Source organism: Balaenoptera acutorostrata, chromosome 21 (assembly GCF_949987535.1).
Source record: "Balaenoptera acutorostrata chromosome 21, mBalAcu1.1, whole genome shotgun sequence".
In the NCBI taxonomy this organism is placed as follows: Eukaryota; Metazoa; Chordata; class Mammalia; order Artiodactyla; family Balaenopteridae; genus Balaenoptera; species Balaenoptera acutorostrata.
The window spans coordinates 30,508,597-30,529,895 of record NC_080084.1 but is presented as its reverse complement, the minus strand read 5'-3'; the positions used below and the strand labels follow the sequence as shown (position 1 = coordinate 30,529,895).

General features: G+C 36.4%; 1 protein-coding gene and 1 non-coding gene across 2 annotated transcripts in view; one reads left to right on the top strand and one right to left on the bottom strand.

The window, feature by feature from the left end:
• Positions 1–21,299, top strand: part of CSMD1 (CUB and Sushi multiple domains 1) — a 1,828,277-nt gene that overhangs the window by 1,227,425 nt on the left and 579,553 nt on the right. The gene's annotated exons all lie outside the window — the stretch shown is intronic.
• LOC114238710 (U6 spliceosomal RNA) lies at positions 19,511–19,612 on the bottom strand. Its single transcript, XR_003624009.1, has one exon. It is a non-coding gene; the product is annotated as a U6 spliceosomal RNA (small nuclear RNA).

Here is a 21,299-nt window from a genome sequence, read left to right as displayed (position 1 = left end):
CCCTTTATTTTGAAATGATCATAGATTTTCAGGAAATTGTAAAATCTATAAGGAGGTCTTGTACATTCACCCGATTTCTCTAACTATAGCATAATCTCAAAACCGGAAAAGTGACTTTGGGACAATCCACAGAGTTTATTAGTATTTCACCAATTTTACATGCTCTCGTGTGTGTGCATGTGTGTAGTTCTACACAATTGTATCACCTGTGTGGATTCTTAAAACCACCACCACAATCAAGACACAGAGCAGCCCTATCACCACAAGTCTCCCTGTGCTGCCCTCCTGGTAGTCACACCACCTCCACCTGGCAAGCACTCAGCTGTTCTCCACTCTATCAGTTTGTTATTTCAGGAATATCATATACATGGAATCTTACACTGTGTAACCTTTTGTGATTGGCTTTTTCCCTTAGCACAACTCCTTTGTGAACCATCCAAGTGGTTGTGTGTATCAGTAGTTGGTTCCTTTTCATTGCCATGGAGTTTTCCATGGCAGGGATGTATCACTGTTCAGCCATTGGTCTGTTGAAAGATACTGGTTTTGTTTCCAGTCTGTGGCTCTTAAGAACAAAACTGCTATCAACTTTGTGCTGTGAATGGTTTTCCATGAACATGGGTTTTTATTTCTCTTGGATTAAGGCCTGGGAGAGTAATTGGTGGATCATATGATAATTGTATGTCTAGTTTTATAAGAAACTGCCAAACAGATTTACAGAGTGGCTGTACCACCTTATGTTCCCACAAACAATATACATGTGATGCAATTTCTCAGCATCCTTTCCAGCATTTGGTGTTAAGATTTAAAAAAAAAAAAGAGCCATTCTAATAAATAGCTGATGATATCTCATTATGGTCTTAAGTTGCATTTCCTTAATGGTTAATGATGTTAAACATTGTTTTATGTGCTCATTTGCTATTTGTATATCTTCTCCAGTGAACTGTTAGTTTACATATTTTGCCCATTTTCTATTTGTTTTTTTTTTTTCCTGTCAAGTTTTGAACGTTTGTTATATAGTCTAGATACTAATCTTTTGTTGGACATATGGTTTGCAAATATTTTCTGTCTGTAGCTTATCTTTTCATCCTTTTCAAAGGGTCTTTTGCAGAACAAGTCTCCTTTTTGGCTGATAGACTTCCATGTAGAGAACATAGATTCTAGTTTCTTTTAAAAGCAGGAAGGCTTGGCAATACCAGGCCTGCTGTCATGCATGATATCTACAGGAACAGCTGACTGGTGGCTGCCTTAAATAGAAGTGGAGTGAGCCCCATTGACCGGAACCCCATGACCTGCTTACAGCCTGCAGGCTGTTTAGGTTTACAATCCTAAATCCTAAATCTTGGCAGTTTATGTGGCCTGTATATAGAAGGCAAAGAAACTGATAAAATGTTCTCATTCATAATCTCACGATTGATTAGACATTTTCATGGGGATTCAAATGAGCTGTACAAATCGTGATATAAGGGAATTTAAATTGTGGAAATAAAGCTTAATTCAAATGATAAAGAACAAAAGAAACATATTTTACAAATTCTTATTTATTTTTTTCAAAATTCTTAACCTTTTATTTCTGGTTTAGCCATAAATTTTTAGGTTTAAAATGGACAATTTTGTTTCCCTTACTTACTCTGCTGTCTTGAATGCAAAATGGAATAGCCTTAGTATAAATCATCAAAGATACATAACAATGATTTTTTAAAATAGATCTTTATGGGAGTGTAATTGCTTCACAATACTGTGTTAGTTTCTGTTGTACACCAAAGTGAATCAGCCATATGCATACATATGTCCCCATATCCTTTCCTTCTTGAGCCTCCCTCCCATCCTCTCTATCCCACCCCTCTAGGTCATCACAAAGCACCAAGCTAATCTCCCTGTGCTATGCTGCTGCTTCCCACTAGCTAACTATTTTACATTTGGTAGCGTATATATGTCCATGCTACTCTCGCTTCACCCCAGCTTCACCCTCCCACCCGATGTCCTCAAGTCCATTCTCAATGCCTACATCTTTATTCCTGCCCTGCAACTAGGTTCATCAGTACCATTTTTTTTTTTAGATTCCATATATATGCTTTAGAATATGGTATTTGTTTTTCTCTTTCTGACTACTTCACTCTGTATGACAGACTCTAGGTACATCCACCTCACTACAAATAACTCAATTTCATTTCTTTTTATGGCTGCGTAATATTCCATTGTATATATGTACCACATCTTCTTTATCCATTCATCTGTTGATGGACATTTAGGTTACTTCTATGTCCTGGCTGTTGTAAATAGTGCTGCAGTTAACATTGTGGTACATGTCTCTCTCTTTTTTTTTTAAAAGGGAATGCTATTTATTTATTTATTTATTTATTTTTATTATTTATGGCTGTGTTGGGTCTTCGTTTCTGTGCGAGGGCTTTCTCTAGTTGCAGCAAGTGGGGGCCACTCTTCATTGCGGTGCGTGGGCCTCTCAGTATCGCAGCCTCTCTTGTTGTGGAGCACAGGCTCCAGACGCGCAGGCTCAGTAGTTGTGGCTCACGGGCCTAGTCACTACGCGGCATGTGGGATCTTCCCAGACCAGGGCTTGAACCCGTGTCCCCTGCATTGGCAGGCAGACTCTCACATGTCTCTTTTTGAATTATGGTTTTCTCAGGGTATATGCCCAGTAGTGGGATTGTTGGGGCATATGGTAGTTCTATTTTTAGTTTTTTAAGGAACCTCCATACTGTTCTCCATAGTGCTTGTATCAGTTTACATTCCCACTAACAGTGCAAGGTGGTTCCCTTTTCTCCACACCCTCTCCAGCATTTATTTGTTTGTAGATTTTTTGATGATGGCCATTCTGACTGGTGTGAGGTGATACCTCATTGTAGTTTTGATTTGCATTCCTCTAATGATAAGTGATGTTGAGCATCTTTTCATGTGCCTCTTGGCCATCTGTATGTCCTCCTTGGAGAAATGTCTATTTCGATCTTCTACCCATTTTTTTAATTGGGTTGTTTGTTTTTTTGATATTGAGCTGCTTGAGCTGCTTTTATATTTTGGAGATTAATCCTTTATCAGTTGCTTCGTTTGCAAATATTTTCTCCCATTCTGAAGGTTGTCTTTTCGTCTTGTTTATGGTTTCCTTTGCTGTGCAAAAGCTTTTAAGTTTCATTAGGTCCCATTTGTTTATTTTTGTTTTTATTTCCATTTCTCTAGGAGGTGGGTCAAAAAGGATCTTGCTGTGATTTATGTCATAGAGTGTTCTGCCTATGTTTTCCTCTAAGAGTTTTACAGTGTCTGGCCTTACATTTAGGTCTTTAATACATTTTGAGTTTATTTTTGTGTATGGTGTTAGGGAGTGTTCTAATTTCATTGTTTTACATGTAGCTGTCCAGTTTTCCCAGCACCACTTGTTGAAGAGGCTGTCCTTTCTCCATTGTATGTTCTTGCCTCCCTTGTCGTAAATTAGGTGACCATATGTGTGTGGGTTTATCTCTGGGCATTCTATCCTTTACCATTGATCTATATTTCTGTTTTTACACCAGTACCATACTGTCTTGATTACTGTAGCTTTGTAGAATAGTCTGAAGTCAGGGAGCCTGATTCCTCCAGCTCCATTTTTCTTTCTCAAGATTGCTTTGGCTATTCGTGGTCTTGCGTGTTTCCATACAAATTGTGAATTTTTTTGTTCTAATTCTGTGAAGAATGCCATTGGTAGTTTGTTAGGGATTGCACTGAATGTGTAGATTGCTTTGGGTAGTATGTTCATTTTCACAATATTGATTCTTCCAATCCAGGAACATGGTATATTTCTCCATCTGTTTACGTCATCTATGATTCCTTTCATCAGTGTTTTACAGTTTTCTGAGTACAAGTCTTAAGCCTCCTTAGGCAGGTTTATTCCTAGGTATTTTATTCTTTTTGTTGCGATGGTAAATCGGATTGTTTCCTTAATTTCTCTTTCTGATTTTTCATTGTTGGTGTATAGGTATGCCAGAGATTTCTGTGCATTAATTTTGTATCCTGCAACCTTACCAAATTCATTGATTAGTACTAGTAGTTTTCTGGTAGCATCTTTAGGATTTTCTATGTATAGTATCATGTCATCTGCAGACAGTGACAGTTTTACTTCTTCTTTTCCAATTTGGAGTCCTTTTATTTCTTTTTCTTCTCTGATTGCCGTGGCTAGGACTTTCAAAACTATGTTGAATAAGAGTGGCGAGAGTGGACATCCTTGTCTTGTTCCTGGTCTTAGTGGAAATGCTTTCAGTTTTTCACCATTGAGTATGATGCTTGCTGTAGGTTTCTCATATATGGCCTTTATTATGTTGAGGTAATTTCTCTCTGTGCCCATTTTCTAGAGATTTTTTATCATAAATGGGTGTTGAATTTTGTCAAAAGCTTTTTCTGCATCTATTGAGATGATCATATGGTTTTTATTCCTTAATTTGTTAATGTGGTGTATCACATTTATTTGCGTATATTGAAGAATCCTTGCATCCCTGTGATAAATCCCATTTCATCATGGTGTATAATCCTTTTAATGAGTTGTCGGATTCTGTTCGCTAGTTTTTTGTTCAGGATTTTTGCATCTATGTTCATCAGGGATATTGGTCTGTAATTTTCTTTTTTTGTGGTATCTTTTTCTCTTTTTGGTATCAGGGTGATGGTGGCTTCATAGAATGAATTTGGGAGTGTTTCTCCCTCTGCAATTTTTTGGAAGACTTTGAGAAGCATCTGTGTTAGCTCTTTTCTAAATGTTTGATAGAATTCGCCTGTGAAGCCATCTGGTCCTGGACTATTGTTTGTTGGAAGATTTTTAATCACAGTTTCAATTTCATTACTTGTGATAGGTCTGTTTATATTTTCTAATTCTTCCTGGTCAGTCTTGGAAAATTGTACCTTTCCAAGAATTTGTCCATTTCTTTGTGGTTGTCCATCTTATTGGCATATAGGTGTTTGTAGTAGTCTCTTATAATCCTTTGTATTTCTGTGGTGTCAATTGTGATTTCTCCTTTTTCATTTCTAATTTTATTGATTTGCGTCCTCTCCCTTTTTTTCTTGATGAGTCTGGCTAAGGGTTTATCAATTTGGTTTATCTTCTCAAAGAACCAGCTTTTAGTTTTATTGATCTTTGCTATTGTTTTCTTTATTTCTGTGTCGTTTATTTCTGCTCTGATTTTTATGATTTCTTTCCTTGTTCGGACTTCGGGTTTTCTTTGTTCTTTCTCTAGTTGCTTTAATCATAGGGTTAGATTGTTTATTTGAGATTTTCTTGTTTCTTGAGGTGAGATTGAATTGCTATAAAGTTCCCTCTTAGAACTGCTTTTGCTGCATCCCATAGGTTTTGGGTCATCGTGTTTTTGTTGTCATTTGTTTCTATGTATTTTTTATTCTTCGATTTCTTCAGTGATCTCTTGGTTATTTAGTAGCACACTGTTTAGCCTCCATGTATTTGTGTTTTTTATAGTTTTTCTCCTGTAATTGATTTACAGTCTCATAGTGTTGTGTTCAGAAAAGATGCTTGATACAATTTCAATTTTCTTGAATTTTCCGAGGCTTGATTTGTGACCCAAGATGTGATCTTTCCTGGAGAATGTTCCATGTGCACTTGAGAAGAAAGTGTATTCTGCCACTTTCGGGTGGAGTGTTCTATAAATATCAATTAAATCTATCTGGTCTGTTGTGTCATTTAAAGCTTGTGTTTCCTTATTTATTTTCTGTTTGGATGATGTGTCCATTGGTGTAAGTGGCGTGTTAAAGTTCCCTACTGTTATTGTGTTACTGTCTATTTCTCCTTTCATGGTTGTTAGCATTTGCCTTATGTACTGAGGTGCTCCTATGTTGGGTGCATAAACATTTATAATTGTTACGTCTTCTTCTTCGATTGATCCGTTGATCATTATGTAGTGTCCTTCTTTGTCTCTTGTAATAGTCTTTATTTTAAAGTATATGTTATCTGATACAAGTATTGGTGCTTCAACTTTCTTTTGATTTCCATTTGCGTGGAATATCTTTTTCCATCCCTTTACCTTCAGTCTGTATGTGTCCTTAGGTCTGAAGTGGGTTTCTTGTAGACAGCATATATATGGGTCTTGTTTTTGTGTCCATTCAGCCAGGCTGTGTCTTTTGGTTGGGGCATTTAATCCATTTACATTGAAGGTTATTATCGATATGTATTTTCCTATAACCATTTTCTTAATTGTTTTGTGTTTGTTTTTGTGGGTCTTTTCCTTCTCTTGTGTTTCCCACCTAGAGAAGTTTCTGTAGCATTTGTTGTAAAGCTGGTTTGGTGGTGCTGTATTCTCTTAGCTTTTGCTTGTCTGAAAAGCTTTTGATTTCTCCATCAAATCTGAATGAGATCCTTGCTGGGTAGAATAATCTTCGTTGTAGGTTTTTCTCTTTCATCACTTTAAGTGTATCCTGCCACTCCCTTCTGGCCTGCAGAATTTCTGCTGAAAAATCAGCTGATAACCTTATGGGGATTCCTTTATATGTTATTTTTTGTTTTGTGCCTTGCTGATTTTAATATTTTTTCTTTGAATTTAATTTTTGTTAGCTTGATTGATATGTGATTTGGTGTGTTTTTCCTAGGGTTTATTCTGTATGGGACTCGCTGTGCTTCCTGGACTTGGCTGACTATTCCCTTTCCCATGTTAGGGAAGTTTTCAACTATAATCTCTTCAATTATTTTCTCAGACCCTCTCTTTTCCTCTTCTTCTGGGACCCCTATAATTCGAATGTTGGTGCGTTTAGTGTTATCCCAGAGTTTCCTGAGATTGTCTTCAATTCTTTTCATTCATTTTTCTTTATTCTGCTCCTTGGCATTTTTTTCCACCATTTTTTCTTCCAGCTCACTTATTTATTCTTCTGCCTCAGTTATTCTGTTATTCATTCCTTCTTGGGTATTTTTCATTTCAGTTATTGTGTTGTTCATCTCTGTTTGTTCTTTAGTTCTTCTAGATCTTCCTTAAACATTCCTTGTATTTTCTCAATCCATGCCTCCATTCTACTTCTGAGATTCTGGATATCTTTACTATCATTACTCTGAATTCTTTTTCAGTTAGATTGCCTGTTTCTTCTTCATTTATTTGCTCTTGTAGGGTTTTACGTTGCTCCTTCATCTGTGACATTTTTTTTTGCCATCTCATTTTCTTTTCTTTTTTTTTTTTTATGAGTGGGATTGTGTTCCTGTCTTACTGGTTGTTTGGCCTGAGGCTTCCACCACTGGAGTTTGTAGGCTCTTGGGTAGAGCTGGGTCTTGGTGCTGAGATGAAGACCTCTGTGAGACCTCACTCCAATGAATATTTCTTGGGGTCTGAGGTTCTCTGTTAGTCCAGTGTTTCTGACATGGACCTCCCACCGCAGGAGCTTTGGCCCGTGAACCAAGATCCTGCAAGCCATGTGGGGTGGCAAAAAAAAAAAAAAGAGAACAATAACAAAGCAAAAAATAAAATTAGACTAGGAAAGTAACAGATATGTTAGAAAGAATATAAAAATACAGATGAATCAACAACCGGAAAATACAACAGTACCACAGTAGTAAAAAAGAGGAGGAGGGACAAGAGGAAAAAAAAGAAAGAAAGAAAGAAAGAAAAAAACAATGGGGAAAAGGCCTTGGCTGTGGAGGGCAGGGCCTAAGCCAGGGCGAGGTTTGGGTGTTGGGCGGGGCCTATGCTTAGGACCCACAGGGCTGGAAAAGGCAGTGGGGCTTACGCTCAAGGGACAAAAGAGGCCCAGGCGTGCCCCCCACCCCTGGTCTCAGAGGGCAGGGGACCAGCTTGGGAGCTCAGCAGGCTCCCTGTGTCCGAGTGGTCGGGGCAGTCACCCTCCTCTCCTCTCCTGCTCCTCCCGGAGGGCACCTCCCGCCTGCATCTCCTGATCTCCCTGGCCTCAGGGGCTCTCATCCTGTCTGGCCTCCACTTCTCCTCTCCCCTCTGTCCCCCCACATCCTACCGGTTCACTTGGCGGTTCCTCCCATCTCCTTGGGCATCAGGGTCCCCCACCAGCAGCCAGCAGGTTCCCTAGTTGTGGGGAGATGCTAACTCGGTGTCTTTCCACACCGCCATCTTCAACAGTGATGTTTTAACTTCAGAAGTGTTCACCAGTTTTTTTGCTAATCTATCCAAATTAATTGATGCACTAATTGGATTAAATTAGATAATTTAATTACAGCAAATGATTATATTTATTTGATATAGTACTTATTTGGTCAACCCTTGGGTTCAATGAATTTACATTATTTTCATAAAGAGGAAGCAGATGGAGAGAATTTCTAAGTAGTAGTTTATGCCAGAAAAGAAAAACAAGTTATGTTTTAAGATATGTGAAAATATATGGAAAGTCAGGGAGATAAGCTAAGATTAACAAATTGGATAATTAGTAAAGTGCTTTGGAAAGGAAAGCAACATATTTTGTGAGCACTGTATATCGCAATTATTATTAGAATACTTTGCAGGGAATTCAATTTGTTTGTTTAAATAACCTGTTTCATAGGTTGAACTGTCAGTTTGAAAGGCATATAAAGTAGTATGAACCATGTGACATCCAAGCAAGATACTTTCATTATATATCTGGGAAAGTCATAGCTTTAAGTAAAAATCCAAGTTCACTAATGACTATGTAAGAAATTCTCCACCCCCCGAAACCCAAGAAAGTCTTTACAGCTTTTTTATGCAGATGTACATATGAAAAGTATTCCACAAGACTTCGTAGGTTTCTGACATTGGAAAAAATGATCCCATATAGTTAGGTGTACTTTTTTGTAAGGGCTAATTCATGTGTTATTCTTTAAAAGACAGGAAAGAATTAGAAGAATATCAATTGCATTAGGTGAATATATCATGTAAAGAATACAGTGGTAATTTCTGTGAACGGAAAAGAGAATCCTATTATGAATTGTAGAAGTATTTGCTGATTCATCTATCATTTACATCCAGTTTATCAGGTATTGTATATGCTAAGAAAGAGGTTTAGCTGTCTATAATCTATCATTCCAATGAACCAAACTGCCATCTTACTTTCAGGCACAATTTTTTAGAATCAATATAAAAGTCATGTATGACATGTTTTGACCCAATTTTAGTTTTACATTACATGCTATTTACATCACAGTGACATATTTAAACTTGCTTTAGTTGAAGGAATAACTTCATTCCTGTTTTTTGCTCCTTTTAGCAATGAAAATGACAAACTAAAAATCTCTTCTCTGGTTGTTCTTGTAAAATATATGATCATTTTTCTCCAATACTATCATCATTCAAAATAATAATTTTCTTTTATCTGCTGGAAAACAAATGAATAGATACCCTATTAATGTTCGCTTCTGTATCTATGGTAAACTCTAATTACCATAATACAAAGCCCAACTTGTGTTTCTCTTGATTTTTATATTAATATTCACTTTATTAAGAGGGTTAATTGGAGTGTATTTTGTTAAAATGAAGCTTAGCATATGAGACAATTTGAGTGATTCCTTTTTTTTGGTTAACTCAGCATTTCTTATTGGGCATCAACTGTTTTTGGTAAAGGACATTAATTTGCAAATTCTGCATTACAGCACTACAATTTTAATTGCGTTAGGCTTTCGCCCATGTTTTAAAGTCTTCAAAGGTTTGTTGCACCTGTAAGTCTACTTTTTGACAATGTCCTAAAGGCTCTCTGTGATCCAGTCCCTCTCTGCTTCTGCAGTATCATTACCCAACACTTCAGCAACAACCACATACACATGCAGGCACACACACACACACACACACTTGCATGCATACACAGACATGCATGCACACGCACTCATGTGTACACATATAAGCACATGTGCACACATGTGCATGCATACAAGCACACACATGCAGCTGCACACATGCATGCACACACAGGCACACACATGTGCATGCATACCAACACACATGCACCTGCATACATGCATGTACACACATGCGTGCACACACACACACACTTTCTGATCCCCTTCCTGTTTTATTTTTCTCTTTATCTCTTTTCATTATCTAATAACTGTATATAATAGTTATTATGTATACACATATATTATTTCATTTATTGTTTCTTTCACAAAAATGAGAATGAGGATGGAGGCTTTAATGTTACGTTCACGTAAACTGTGCTGGGGACTTGCTGGTTACTCAGTATATATGTTGAGCGAATAAATGAATGAATGAATCTTCATGAAGCTGCCTCCTTCTCAGCATTCAGCTGATAATTCCAATGTCAAGTCCTCAAAAGTCCCTTCCCTAAACACCCTTGCTGAGTTAGCTCACTTCACAATCTTAAGAAAAATAATGTTCCACATTATCCTGGTCTTATCATTTATGTATCTTCTGTCAATAATTTGAAAACATTTACTTAACCATTTTTCTTTTTCTGCAAGAATATAAGCTCTTTGATAAGAGGCCTTACCTTGTACTTGGCTGTATACCCAGAACATAATATGCCTGTCACATAATAAACATTTGTTAAGTAGTATTGATTTTTTGACTGCCTGCCCAATTTTACTCACCATAGCATGGTACCTGGCACAGAGTGGGTCACTATATCTACCAATATCTATTATCTATATATAACTCATTTATCTGTCTGTCTGCTATCTACTATCATGTGTCTCTGTGTCATCTATCATCTATCTATAGGTCATCTACCTATCTATTGATATGTCATCTATTTATCTACCTATCTACCATAGTCTACATATACAATAAATGGGTATTTGATCGTCGAGAATTTTAATATTGTTAACCTTCTTTAGAGTATATCAATATTAATATTTATTATACTTTTATTGATAAAGAAGGTATATTCAAGTTAATCACATGGAAAACGAGAGCACATAGTTTAAGATATAAAAACCAAAGCACCATCAGAATATTGAAATTTTTCCAAAGAAAAGATACTGATATCTAGCTGCAGTATTTTTGCAGTACATATTTGGGTCCACAGGGATCAGAGTATCCGACAGTAGAAGGCATATGGACATCAGTCAAACTCCCCATGATTTCCTCAAGAAAGTTCATTCTAAGCAATCTTTATTCGAGTGTAAATGTCGGGCAGCTCTAGGTCAAATGAGGTATATTTGAGCTGACAAGCTCCATAAAGAGCATTTGATCTGAATCTCTCCCTTTGGGGATGTGGGAGCCCGTGCCTGGAGGTGAGTGAGGATGTAAAATCACGGTGGTGTTGGTGAAGTCTCAGAGGCAGGCTGTGCGGGATTTTGCCCCTGGGCACTGAAATGTAAAGGGTGTAAACATTTAAAGTAAGGAGAAACAATTTAGTACAATATTCAGATAATAAATAGCTAAAATAGGAGCCACCAGATGTAGCAGTTATTCATCATACCTCTCTCAGCGAGTTGCATAATGAATTGCAAAGTTGATTGGAGGTCTGATGAAAATTTTAAGTTACAGCTCTGCTAATAATGAGATTGGAACCCAGGCATCCTATCTCATAAACTTAGTGAAGACGACCATCCCAGAGAAATGAAAGAACAATGAATTGAAGATAACCTCAGAGTGTGTTTCCACAATGGAAAGCGCTTGATCTTGAAGCCACATAAGTTATAGATTCAGATTCCTTCTGACAGTATTCAAGTTACATACTCTCTTTAGTCTTTTTTTAAATCACTGTAACTGCCTCATACCAATTTTAAACCAAGTGATCATCTCTTAACAAAACCAAATAAAGTAATATTTTGAGAGTGGCAGTGATGTTATCATGGGATAACCTTAAGTCAAGTCTAGTTAATATTGAATGTTGCAAATGGTAGTTAACTTACAGGTATTTGATTACAAAAAACCTATTTGGAACATGTCCCCTCGCTGACTTAGACAGCCACTGGGCTGCCCTGCTAGTGGAAAGCCCCTCAACACAATTGTAATGATTTACCCACATGCAGTGCAAAGTGCTTTCCAGTATTTTGTCCAAAGCTAGCAAATTTGAGATTTGTGTTCTAAGTTTATTATCATTTTGTTTCCTAATGCAAGAACTCCATTTAGCCACAGCCCCACAACGTAAAATATTATGTATAGTGTGGGTCAGTACCTACTGTTGACATTTTATAACATCCTCATTACTTTTAAGTTTTCACAATTATGAATAAAGCTGCTATAAACATCCATGTGCAGGTTTTTGTGTGGACATAAGCTTTCAGCTCCTTTGGGTAAACACCAAGGATCATAACTGCTGGGTCGTACGATAAAAGTATGTTTAGTTTTGTTAAGAAACCACCAAACTGTCTTCCAAAGTGGCTGCACCATTTTGCATTCCCACCAACAATGAATGAGAGTTCCCATTGCTCCACATACTCACCAGCATTTGGTGTTGTCAGTGTTTTGGATTTTTACCATTTTAATAGGTGTATAGTGGTATCTTGTTTAATTCACATTCCCCTGATGACTTACGATGTGGAGCATCTTTCCATATGCCTGTTTGTCCTCTGTATATTTTCTTTGGTGAGGTGTCTGTCTAGGTCTTTCACCCATTTTACTTGAGTTTTTTGTTTTCTTATAGTTGAGTTTTAAGAGTTCTTTGTATGTTTTGATAATAGTTCTTTATCAGATGTGCCATTTGCAACTATTGTCTCCCCACGTGTGGCTTGGTTTCTTATGCTCTTGACATGTCACAGAGCAGAGCTTTTTAATTTTAATGAAGTCCAACTTCTCAATTTTTTACATATTATTCTTTTGCTGCTGTATTTAAAAAGTCATTGCCAAACTCAAGGTCATTTAGATTGTTTCCTGTTACCTTATAAGAGTTGTGTAGTTTTGCACTTTACAGTGAGGTCTATGGTCCATTTTAAGTAAATTTTGTGAAGAATGTGAAATCTGTTTAGATTAATTATTTTGCATGTGGATGTCCATTTATTCCAGCACCCTCTGTGGAAAAGTCAGTCTTTTCTCCATTGTATTGCCTTTGCTCCTTTGTCAAACAAAGATCAGTTGACTGTAATAATTGTTTGGGTCTATTTCTAGGCTTTCTCTTCTGTTGTATTCCTCTATTTGTCTATTTTAGCAGTATCACAATAGCTTGATGACTGTAGCTTTATAGTAATCTTCATTCTTTACAGCATGTCAGAATTTGCATCATGCCACAGTTTCACCCAGAGCTTTTAAAATGTAATTTTTTAAAATTAAATTGAAGAGGAAAGAGAAATTCTGAGTGGCCTAGAGAAATCTTGCAGGAGTGTACACTAGTTTTCAGTTCACTGGGAAATCTAGAATTAATTTTTCTCAAGCAGTTTTTTTTACCAATATTTCATTTTGCATATAATAATTATAAATAGGTGCTAATATTTATTAGGCACATGCATTGTAAGAAAGTTTTACACATATTACAAAGAGTAATTTTTACAATCCTTCTAAGCAGGGATTACTATGCCCATTTTACATTAAAGAACAAAGGCTGGGGTAACGTACTCAAGTTCCCGTAGTAGATCCCAGGTCTGATATCTGAATGCCAAATACCTCTCTACAATACATTATCCCTTTTTTATAAATATCACTGGATGATCAATCTTTCTAATGGCATTTTAAAAAATGAATTTTAAGGCTTACCACATTTAAAGTTAGTGCTTTACATTTCTGTTATATTCCATTTCAAAATAAAAGAGACAATATTTGTGATTTTGGATAAAAATGTACTGTTGTGTTCACCGACTTATTCATATAACAAATATTTATTGTGCTCAATTTATGCCTGGCATTTTCATGTCCTTTTATTATATCTCAATAAAGGGTGCTGCAAATACTTCAAAACAGTTCAACGGATTCAATGTTCAGTGGTTCCAGCACACTGAACATCTTTATAAACAGCAAGAAGCAGATTCAGTGAGCAAGGAAATCCATTTGGGTTATACTAAAAGTTTTGAGATATAAAAGGCAGAAGTTTTAAAGTTTAGATAAGCAAGGAGAACAAACAGAAAAGGAGGAACAGGGATTAGTAGAAGGTGGGGAATGAAACTGACTCCAAGGTACAGTGATCTCTCATCACCATGGTAATGGAGACCCCAGTCCTGGCGGATGGAGGACGAAGGTGGACTGCCAAAACCATGCCATCTCTTCCTCTCTGGGAGAGTCTTAAGTGAAGCAGAGGTCAAGTGTTTTTACAGGTTGGACTTTACCGTAACTCAAGGCCCTGCTGTTTTCCAAATAGCTGTTTGTTTCCAAAGGCCATCAGCTGTTAATTAGAGTGGCAGGGCTGAAGGTGCCACCAGCCCAGCATGTGGCTTTCACAGCAAACTAGCAGGTACACAATTCTGGGTACTGGCTGAACTCCTCAAAGGGTTACCTAAGAAACCAGTCTATTTAAGCCAGAAGAAAAATAGCATTTACACAGAGAATATCTGCAAGAAAAGTAGAGAAAATAAAAATGGAAACAATTGCCTATTGTAAATAAGCCTCAATTTTTATAGCTTTCTCAATAATGTCCCTACTTTCATAACTTATTTGAAAGGTAAATTAAGCTTCATAGACTTAAATTAGAAACAGAATTGATTTCCCTTTAGATATGGCTACCCTGTTCTCCATACGCTGTGATAGTAGAGAAATAGACATTTGCTCTCTCCGGTCTTATCCAAACTATGAACAGGTGACAGCCGGTGACAGTTTCTTCATCTGCCGTATACAGGGTAACCATATACTTGATTGTCCAAACTGGGACTCTTTTTGGTCTGGTATAAATGCTAAGCTAGACACAACAACAGCAGGTCTAAATTGGGACAGTTCCCAGACACACCAGGATGTAAGGTCCCCAACACTGCACAGGTACTTCAAGGAGAGAAGCGTGATTAGGTCACATTTGTAGTCATAGCTTTAAATCTGAATGGGATCCTGTATTTTATTGGATTCTTAATGGATATTTTATATTGTAATGTGCTTCAATATAATTCTTTATCCCCTCACCCACATTTCAACAATTACACTCTTCATACATTTGAATAAATTTATACAAGGATATGGAAAAGACACTTCTTTAGAAATCCCTTGCTAGACCACCAAATAGAAGGAACCATGCCAGAAGCTGATCTAGTAATTTATGTGGTCTCACCTCCCATTTTGCAAAAGTAAAACTAAGTTTAGGGACTTTGAGGCCCTTCCCTGAGGTCACATTGCTACCTGTGAAAGACAGATCTTCTAGTGCCTTTCCAGAGAGTATTCCAAGCCACTGTCATTATCCATGAAACCCAGAACTCAGATGGATGAGCCGTACCCTGATTTTATAGAAACAAGCCCAAGCTTAGCATCAGATGATAATGTAATGATGTGTAGAACAGTTTTAAGGGATTTCTACCGTGGAAAGGACAATTAGACTGCTGAGTCATTAAATTCAACATAGTGAGAGAAACTAGCCCTGAGACAACTTTATTTTGTAGCCACTCTTTTAGGTAGAAAATAAGAATAATGGCTTCACTTATCAAGCTTGGAGTCAGATCTTATCAGTCAACTTAAATGTCCCTGTAAAAAATGTCATCAAAATACAGGCTCCCAAAATCCACTCACATATTTTCTATAATGAACCTAGTAAATTAATTTATAATGAATAGATCTCTTATTTTTACTTCAAAAAGCAGGCTTGAATTATGTTGATCCTTCTTTTTTTCCCCAGATTTATTGAGAAGTAATTGACACATAATGTTGTATAAGTTTAAGGTGTGCAAGGTGATGATTTGATTGATGCAGGTGTGTATTGCGAAATGATTCCCACAATAATGTTAGTTAACACCTCCATCACCTCACAAAATTACCACTATTTTTGTGATGAGAACTTTAAAGATCTGTTCTCTTAGCAACTTTCAAATATACAATACAGTGTTATTAACTACAGTCACCATGCTGCACATCACATCCTCACATTTTCTTTATCCATTCATTTCCATGTCTTGGTTCTTGTGAATAATGCTGCAGAGAACACGGGAGTGCAGATTTATTCAAGATAGCGATTTCATTTCCTTTGGATGTGAACCCAGAATTGGGATTGCTGGATCATGTGGTTCTATTTTTATATTTTTGAGGAACCTCCATACTGGTTTTTTCTGTTGCAGCTGCACCAATTTACATTCCCACCATATGTTGATCTTTTTAAGTGAAATTTGTCCAAATCTAGAATTGTTGGTTCCAAAATGACCTTGCTTACTGCACTTTATCCAAAGATAGTTTAAGGGTAAAATTTGGCCAAGTTCTTCTCCACATTGTTATGAATCCAAATAAAGAATTTGGAACTGCATAAAATATGTAGCAATGGTGAATATAATAAATGCTTTGATGGGAGTCCTAGAGCCAGTTTGGAATATGATCTGTGTCATTCAGAATGAGGCTGAGTCTGCCCAGCTGCAGTAATGTTATGACTGTATTTACCTTCTATGTCATTATCTGAAACTGGGTTCAAAAGAGATCAAAATAAAGGAATAGGATAGTGCAGTCTGATTTTGGATGGCTTATAAAGAAGCTAGAATATATGCACATCATTTGGCAAGAAAGGAAAAATTCCAAAATCTACATCTAAATAAGAATGTTAAGTATTAGAGAGTTATTCAGAAGAAAAATATATAAAGTTGCTTATTTCCATATTTATAATAAGCCATCATTAAATTTAAATAGGATAAACTTTATACATGTGGCTTTAACCTGTTAATTTGAATGTGTTCACATGAGAGTAGGTCATGGTTTTTGCTTATGTGGAACCAAAACTTTACATTTTTCTAAATTTTCTAAAACATAGTATCCTAATACTGTCACATTTTAAGTCAATAAATAGCATCAAATAAAAATAAGCAAACTGCCAGCTTAAAATTAATGAATATCCTTTACATCTTAAAATTTGGGGCAAAATATTTTGATATCAAGCTAAGCACGGCAGGTATAATTTATTTGAAAAAAAAATAGGGGGGCTTCCCTGGTGGCGCAGTGGTTGAGAATCTGCCTGCTAATGCAGGGGACACGGGTTCGAGCCCTGGTCTGGGAAGATCCCACATGCCGCGGAGCAACTAGGCCCGTGAGCCACAACTACTGAGCCTGCGCGTCTGGAGCCTGTGGTCCGCAACAAGAGAGGCCGCGATAGTGAGAGGCCCGCGCACCGCGATGAAGAGTGGCCCCTGCTTGCCACAACTAGAGAAAGCCCTCGCACAGAAACAAAGACCCAACACAGCCAAAAATATAAATAAATAAATTAATTAAAATAAATAAATAAATAAATTGGAAGTCTGAAGTCCTGGGTGTGAATCTAATTTACTAGTCGTAGGGCCTTGGTAAATTATTAAACTTCTTTGTCTCAGTTTCCACATGAGGAAAAAGGATGACAACCTCACAAAATAATTATAGGTATTAAAGTAAAAGAGTATGAAAATGTTTTCAGTAGAAGAAAGAAAAGGCACAAAAACGATATTCAAAAAAGTGCTTTAAAAATATTTTATTTTTCTTTCAACTTAAAATAATCCTTTGACACCTTGTTGAAATGCCCCCCAATTTAGAAGAATGCTGACATGCACATATGAGCACTGCCACAGAAAAGGCGGTGTTGATTATGGAAATGGAGTGGGGGCTTTCTCTAGATCTCTTGTGCTCAGTGGTGTGCTGATAAATGGTTCACAACCAGTTCACTGGGGGGAAGAGCTCAATTTATAGCATTTTCTAATCTACTTGGTCTAAACCCTTCCATGTTGACCAATTCCTGGCTATCCACATAGTGTCACTGGACATGGCATTGGGAAGAGATATGCAGTAGTCCTCTCTTGTGTAATATTTCCACCAGACAGAAACCTCAGGAGTGCAGAGAAATGCCAAATACAGTAAAATAATTAGGAATTTATGTGATCTGAGTAGTTATTACCTCTGTTTTTAATATAATTGTTTTAATTTTGTTTACATAATTTAATCACTTATTATAATGACTATATTTAGCAATTGTCTTGCGAATTTCTGAGTATTTAACATTGGTCTCCCAAACTGAAGTTTTCTTATTCTTTGTGAGATGTGGTAACCAGATGTAGGAGCATATTCTAAGTGTTGACACACATGACATTTAAAATGGGGAAGATAATCATTGGTCAGTCCTTGGGTCCAAGAGCTATTGGGAAGACCTTAAGATTCTCCATCTGTTTCTTGAGTTATGGTTTGGAATCCTTTCGTTTATATATAAAGTTTGGATTTTTTAAATCTTACAAACGTTATAAAAATCTTATGAACACATCAGGCTCTTTTCTGTCAATTTCTACAAACATTGTAAGAAACCTTGTCCTTAGAAAAATTTTATTCTAGATGACAAGATTTGAAAAAAAAAAGATATTTGAAAAGCCTCTAAAACTACCTCAACCCTTTTGGAATAATATACTTAGAAAGTGAAAAAAGTTTTCTTTCTTTTTTTTTTCTTCAGGTTTTATTTAACCAATTGTGTTTTTGTTGTTGAATTATTATAGTTTCATTTTCATTGAAAATACAATGAAACTAAAAATGTATCATCATAAACTTTCTGGTGTGATTGATACCGTGATGAAATCATTTATACAAACTGAAAACTTCGTTGAGTATATATAAAACAAAACTTTACGATTTCAAAAACACCAGAAAATAATAGTCGAAATGCTTTGTGACTGCCCAAGTTTGGAATATAGCATCTTGTACAAACTAGCAGTGTGTCACAGCACCCCATTTAAAATGGCAAGCTTCATCTTCTGAGGTGTGGGAGATACAATTCAACATTGTTAGACAATGGTGTGTATATGGTGAGGTTTGGACAAAGGCTGATGCAGCAAATGGTCTCTTCTCTACTGCTCTTACTTTGTTGAAACCATGGTTTAAAATCTAGTCCTCTGTGTAAAGCTATTTATCTTCCCAAGCCCCATCTTTTAGGTTGAAGTGCCAAAAAAAATAATAGTAATAATAATAATAATCTTACTGTCATCACTGCATTAATTTCAGTTTATTTATGAGCAAGTTATTGTTCCTGACAGGAAGGGCCATGGTTCGCTAAGAAATGAGAATAAACTAAAAAGAGAGCATATAGAGGACAACAGGGTGCCTGTGCTATTTTCACGGCCTTCAGCAGTTGACCTGGGCCTGGCCTGATTGAAACACATTCCTTCTAAGTAAAGCACCTGATACAATTTTAGGAAAATATGTAAGTGAATCAGTTTTTGCTTTAAAAAAAAAATCAGTACCTTACTATGTCTTGAGAAAAATACTAGATATAAACAAAGGATCATAAAACTAGAATTTTATAAAATTTTTAACTATTCAATCTGATGAAATAAAAATCCTAAGAGAGTTTTAAAAGCTCTCTTGCCAGTTATGATCCCTGAAATGTTCATGGAGTAACTAGATCATACCTGAGATTTTACAAAAAGTTTTCATGCCTACACCTCCTTGGCATCACAGAAAATTTGCCATGAGGTAGGGAGGGTGCTATTGTTACTTCCATTTTCCCTAGAGGAAACTGGGGCTTGGGATTTCCAGTAAGTTTTTTCACCTGGACATCTATTCATTCTCTCAACAGATATTCTATTGAATATGCACTTTATTTTTGTTGAAATATATTTGACAAAAATATTGAATGCTTCGTGAATTTGCAAGTCGTCCTGCTGCGGGGTACCTGCTAACCTTCTCTGTCATTTGAATTTCAGTGTCTGCATTACTGAAGGAGCACCAACATGTACTTTTAAATAGACAGATATTTACATTGACATCATTTAATGGTTTTTGAGGCATATTCTTCACATCAGTTCTCATGAGCTTGAGAGAGAGGGGTGAATAGAATGATGCTAAAGAAAGAAGCATAAGGAATAGAAGCAGGAGCTCTCTCTAGTATGTTGGATAAAATAAAGACAAAAAACAAACCCTCGGAAACCTAACACTGAATTCATAAATGGGTGAGAAACAGAATCTCTGTCTAATCTTCAAACCATTCTGGGGTTGCTCTGAGGGACATTTCAGATTTCAAGCTGCTCCCTTAGATAAATACCTCGCTGTACTTTAGTGCTTACTTTAATTCATTTTAGGTAAGATCTATAGCCTTGGTTCTACACACCCTGAGACTTGTCTTTGTGTTTATCTTATTTAAGTGCATTTTTTCGTGTTTTACCCAGGGGTTGTTTAGAACCCCGTCGAGTCAATTATTTGATTAAAATTAAGTTGGATAACAAAGAACCAAGATACTGATTATTTTCCTAACAAATTATATTTTATTTGGTCAAAACAATACAAAAGTAAAGGAGACACTAAAACCTAATATTGTAGCAGTAATTTTAAATATATTGATTAATATTCAGGATGTTAAATTTCAAACCAAGTAGAAAATTCTTGTTATAAGGATTGTTAACCCTTTAGATTGTATATGTTCCTTGGATGTCATTTAAAAATCAGTCAGGGAATTCCCTGGCGGTCCAGTGGTTAGGACTTGGTGCTCTCACTGCCAGGGGCCAGGGTTCGATCCCTGGTTGGGGAATTAAGATTCCCACAAGCCATGTGGCATGGCCAAAAAAATAAAATAAAATAAAAAAGTAAAAGAAAAGAAAAATCAGTCACATGGGTAGCTTTATATACACACACACACACACATATGTATGCATATATATCTATATACATATATGTATGTGTGTGTGTATATATATATATGCATGTGTGTATGTATATATTATAAATATCCCAAATAAACACAAACAGGAAAGGAATCTTTTAAAAATACATTGAATTCTTTGATGCATAGATAGACAAAATCCTGATAAAATAAAATATTTTCGTGGAATTTTAGCTGTGGAAATTTTAGTCTTCAGAGCGTATGGTGTGTTGCCTTCATGACGCACTCTTGCGAGCTTTAATCCTGACTCTCTCCATAGCTTTGTGGATGGTTCTAATGGTGCTAGGATGTGCTCCCTATTTTCAGTGTGAATCTGGACATCTTAATTAGAAATCTGTACTCAACACTGTGATGAGATGAAGATTCAGCCATTCTTCGTATAATGGAAAAGAGAGAAAATGGTCCTGATTTTTCCATTTTCATTGAAATGGTATAGTGGCCAATAAAATAATACAAGGCAGGTGAAAATCCATATTTCTTACCCTACTTGATTTTTCCTCATAGGAAAAAATCAGTGCTGTTGACCCACCATCAACATGATTCCCATAAGATATTTTACAAATCCTACACATGAGTAATACTAAGTCATCTGTGCTTTCTTACCAGTTTCCATTTTGTCCAAACTAACAGGGTTTGGGAGGAGAATTGATTATGTGATTGACATGGAACTGGAGTGGAAAACCTTTCTTTGTATAAAGACAAACATTTTAATTTTGAGATACAAACTTTGATTCGCTGACCCATCTGATTGCTGG